The sequence below is a fragment of the Aplysia californica genome, unplaced genomic scaffold (genome assembly GCF_000002075.1).
Source record: "Aplysia californica isolate F4 #8 unplaced genomic scaffold, AplCal3.0 scaffold00079, whole genome shotgun sequence".
NCBI classification, from domain to species: domain Eukaryota; kingdom Metazoa; phylum Mollusca; class Gastropoda; order Aplysiida; family Aplysiidae; genus Aplysia; species Aplysia californica.
This window is the reverse complement of record NW_004797349.1, coordinates 661765-666933: the sequence shown is the minus strand read 5'-3', so window position 1 is coordinate 666933 and position 5169 is coordinate 661765. Positions and strand designations below refer to the sequence as shown.

Sequence of the window (5169 nt, the reverse complement as noted above, 5' to 3'; positions counted from 1 at the left end):
CGTGCGTGAGATGGACAAACAGACAGAGAGACAGGCAGACAAACAGAGAAAACTGACAGTCAGACCGACAGACAGACAGACCGACAGACCGACAGACCGACAGACAGACAGACCGACAGACAGACAGACAGACAGACAGACAGACAGACAGACAGACAGACAGACAGATGTGTGTTTATGTGATTATGTCCTCTTATTAGTCAGCGTACCTTCTCTATACATCTATCAGATTTCCAGACCGTTAGAAACCAACCAAACATTCCTCAAGTAGGTGATCTCATGGTCTTTGACTGTAAAACGCAAAAAAGCTGACTCGTTGACCCACATTTCGCAATTCCCACCACCAAAGACGCAATTAGAAGTATAGACACCTATCGTGAGTACTCCACTGAAGTTATGAACTCATATTGTTTCCTTGCCAATATCAACGCTTAGACTGTGAATCATGGCATCGGGACTTGAAACAGAAAATCCTGCCTGTACACCTACAAAAAAGTTTTATGAAGACCAAAAGGAGCCAGCAGCAAGCAACATCTTGGCTCGGTCCAACAGAAACTACGCGCACTGGCTTTTGAGCAGCGTACGAGTTGGCGAGTTCGTGATGAGTAAAACAGCGCGCACGGGGCATTTGCCGGGTCAAACTTCCGGAGTCTTGGAGAAGTTTTTGGGAGTGGAATAAATTACTCAAAGGAAGGAAAACTGGAAATTAAAATTTGATTTAAACATACTCACATAGTACTTGCAGCCTGTGGGTTTGTTCCTGTAGGTTCTATCCTTACTGAAGGTCCGTCGGTTGTGACGTAAACAAGAAAAGTTGAGTAGTAGTGTAGGAAAAGTTCCAAGTTCCGAGACACGCCAACTAGTCCGGTTTGTTCTGAGAGTCTCTCTCGGCTCGCTGTGCTCTCTCCCTCTCTCACACACACGCACACTCGTACGCTCACCCAAGAGTTGTAGGCCCAGGACGGAGTACACAAACACACGCATACACACGCGCGCACGTGAGTGCTGGCTCGGGAAGCCAAAAGCTGAAGGCACTGGAGCTGGGCAAAATCCCAGACTTAAATTCGGTTAACCGGTATACATATATATATATATATATATGCAATGTATGAAAAGGAGTGAGGGGGGGTAAATTAGTGAACCTCTGATTCAAGATCTTAGAAGGTAAATCAATGTACTATCTTTTACGAAATATTTCCCGATGTACTTTCACAAAATAACTGAGGGTCCATTAAATTTTGTTACATCCCACACACACATACACCGTGTGACGCCACTTCGGAGGAAGAAAACTCGATCCTCAGTTTTACAATGAAAGAAGGAAAAGGAAAATATTATATCAGTTATACACAAGTAGCGATAAATGTCGTCATGGGTCTATTTCTTAAGGCTTGGTTTGACAAGGGATGGAAAGAAGGGGTTTAGGGGGGGGGGGGTCAGCTTCAGTACAAAATACACACGTCTGGCAATAAAGTTTAGATAATTTCTATTTTGAGGAACAGTTCTACACGACTTGATGACTGCGCCTACTCTTGAATTTTTATTTGCTTCCACTTGTTAACAGAGATTGGTTGACTCATTTTCCAGACAAATGATTCCCACGAACTACTTTTTCTACGGATATAAAGTTCTAAAAGGTATATGTACACCCAAAATTCGGTTCGTCCGAAAACGGGTTGTTGCCCGGCTCGACCAGGCGCCAAGACCAGAGCCGGGGCCAGATCGAGGCTCCCCAGATAACCTTCGTGGCCTCGGCTTGGGGGGAGCCAGCGGATCAAAGGTGCATGCAAAAAACGTCTACCTGAGTGGCTGAGCAGGTAACAGTAGGACTGGAAGGCATAAAGGCACAGAGTGAGAAACAGACAGACACACACACAGACAGACAGAGAGGTGGGGATGGCTAGTGAGATGAGTAGGTTGAGGAAAAGAAAAAGAAAAGGAGTGAAAGAAAAAAAAATGAGACAGAGCAAAATAGAAAGAAGAAGAGGAAAGGAAAGGGCAATGAGGTGGAGAAAAGAAGACAGAAGAAGACAGAAAATGGAAGCAAGGAACCGGAGAAGGAGGGCAGACAAGGAAAGAGGTGGGATGAAGGATTAGGAGATAGAGCAAACAATGAAGGCGAGAAAAAAAGAAGGAAAAAGAGGGGATCGCGGAGAGAAGGAGGAATTGGGGTGGGTGGGGGCGCTTGGGATCAGGATAAGACAAGGCAAGCATACAAACAACTTGACAGGCTGATCGACATACGGCCTGAGACACAGAGATACACAGACTAAAGCAACCTGACAGGGAGTGGGGATGTGGAGAAATAAAGAGGCTGAAAGAGGAAGAAAGACAGACAAAAATAAAGAAAGAAAGAAAGAAGGGGGGAAGGGAGGACGGAAGGATGGGAGGAAGGAAAGAAGGACAGAAGGAAACAAAGAAACTTTGAAACAAAAAAACAAGCGAGTAAACACCGTAGGATAGCTGAGTGGGAGAAATTCCCGTGGAGTCTCGGGAAGACAGGTAGATGAGATCTCACGGCTACGGTCACGTGGTGCTAAGAAGAGGCGAGATGGTCAGTTAATGTGACAGACACGATAACGTAGACCGTACGCATCATCAAGAACTCCCAGAATCGGCTACTGTACGTAGAGAATGGGAAGAGGGAAGAAAGGAAAGAAAGGAAAGAAAGAAGGAAAGGGGAGAAAATGATGATGCAGCACAGAGACTTTGTGAATAATGACTGATCTACGTCAACTGACTTCGGGCTACACAGAAGCGTACGTTCAGCTCTCTCATTATCAACATGGCCCCTGGACCTCCAGTGATTGACGTAGGCGAGCTGCTGCAGTGTCTCCCGACAGTTTACGACACTCAGCTAAACAATGTTTGTGTTTGTCGTTGCGTGAGTCATGGGGACGTTCCATCAAGACGTGTACGTCTCTCGGGAAAAGGGAAAACGAATCAACAACAAACGGCAGAAAAGTGTTAAGGGGGAGGGGTAATGGAGGAGGGGAGGGAATCATTTCTGGGAGGAGAGAACATGGGTTACGTTACCCTCTGTCTACGAGAAAAGTTCTGATTTACGTGAACATGTGCCACAGATGCGCTCACGCATGCTCTCGGAGTCACAATAACTTTTGATGACGTCACGGGCACAGGTATGCGATAGCAGCCAGAGCAGCCAGAGCAGCCAGATAGAGAGAGAAAAAACTACTGCGTCAAAGGTATAGATCAAATGATTTTGGCGGGAAACGGTGCATTGTGGGATCAGAATGACCTGGCCTCCGCCATAGCTCATGTCTGTTGATGATTCGATTTCTCTATAAATAAAGTAGCTTTCTTTGCTCTAATAAGAGTCTTTTATAATATTGTTATATGGACTCGGTTTCTCTTAAAGTGAATGAATGAGAAGTTATACATACAGTAAGAGGAGTGTGATGGTTGCAAACGCCGGTTTGCTGGTAACATGTAACTTGAAAACGTAAACGCGTTGCGCGAGATTTTTTTTTTTAAACCCATAAATTTTTCAACTTTCCACTGAACTACATTTCTGGCTTATTAACTTAATTGCTGGGGAAGCTTGTCCAGAGTTATGTTCTAAAAGCCTCTTTTAAGGCTCACTTAATCTAACGCCTTTGAAAATTTGAGGGTTTGCACTCGTCTTATTTTTGACCGAATTTCAAGTAATTAGCACATTATTGACCTTTGACTATTATTCACCACTACCTCAGTCTGGATGCCGGAAAATAGACTTAATTCTGGGATTGTCATGTTCCATTTAATGTAATTTTAAAGTATAAAAGATCTCCAAAAATTGTATATATTCAGAAGATACCCCATGCCTTTTAAAAGACTCCCTCCTCAATCTACTCACAGCAAAAATTATAAAGACAGTAACATGAGCTGATGAAGACGTTTTAGTTCGTTCCTCCTACAGGAGTGTTTATTTGACGATCTTGCTCCTATGATTTGTATACCAGAACTCCTGGGACATTCCAACAAAATAGGTTCTCTGTGCAACAGGACAAAGTTAGGATATTTCTATTGTGCTAGACTGAGACAGTACTTTCAACATGTAACAGGTCTTCACAGGGTATACATCTATCGGTGATTGTTTGGAAATGGTTTGCACCCCATTCAACATAATTGTTAGATTATTTAGGAGTTGAATTTCTTCTCTCCTGATTGTCACGGTCAATCTGGGCTGAACGATATATCTTTTAATAACATAGCTCCTCAGCAAACAGGCGGAGAAACTTGATAGAAGAAACTCCCACTTCCCGGGAATCGAACTCAAGTCTTCTGCGTGCAACAGAAAAGAACCTAATCTTTATTCAGCAGACGGTGAGTGCGTACATTTTTGGGTTGTACTTTGAGCAACAGCGTAAGCAGGAAAAGTAGAGCAAAAATATCAAGTTGGCTGTTACCAAGAAACCTTATCTGCCAGCAAAAATATTTTGCACATCTATCTGACTTCACTCAGTCAGACACGGCAAATATTATAACATTAAAGAACTTGGCAATAAACTACATAGAATAGAGTATCATGTAACTTAACACCGATATGATACATGCTCTTTGAAGATAATTATCTGTCTGTGAAGTGATTAGGTCGAGGTCACAGATGCAGAGTGAGTCAGGCAGTCAGTCGGGTTACGTGGACTTTTTTATAACTTGTTAAAAAAAACTTCCAAGAGATCACGTGAACAATAAAGTACGGAAGTAAACTACATCAAATAACGTTAGGTTACATTTGGCCTGTACGCTGGCCGCTTCTCGTATTTCTTGGCGGATCATGGGGAGACAGTCACACGTTGTAAGGGTATTACATTTTAAAAACGGTCGACATGTTTCGATTTTTTCGCCCCATTCAATGCAATAACGGCATTCCAGGGGCGAAGCTCTGTGATAGATAAGGAAGAAAAACTTTGAAGACTCCTGAACGTTTCAAGTTCAAAAATTCAAGGAAAAAATCCATAATTCCACCATCAAAGCTGGACAAAATTGTAAATGTTGTCAAGACTTCCCAATTGCGCCTAGAAAGGAATGACACATGTGTGTGTACTTCTTATTCTAGTTACCGTTTTTATTGGAAGTGTTTCTTATTTTCTTCATCTCTTTGTTTGATTTCTATACAAATGGGACACAGAAAGGCACAAGTAAGCAGATTTTTTTGACAGCTTATTA

The 5169-nt window shown here is 42.8% G+C and overlaps 1 protein-coding gene across 1 annotated transcript in view; it reads right to left on the bottom strand.

Annotated features, from left to right (window-relative positions):
• Window positions 1-943, bottom strand: part of LOC101848339 (fibroblast growth factor receptor 1-A) — a gene marked incomplete in the record, with an annotated part of 49356 nt that extends 48413 nt beyond the window's left edge. The window contains 1 exon segment of the mRNA XM_005094278.3: window positions 733-943.
• Window positions 944-5169: the final 4226 nt, after the last annotated feature.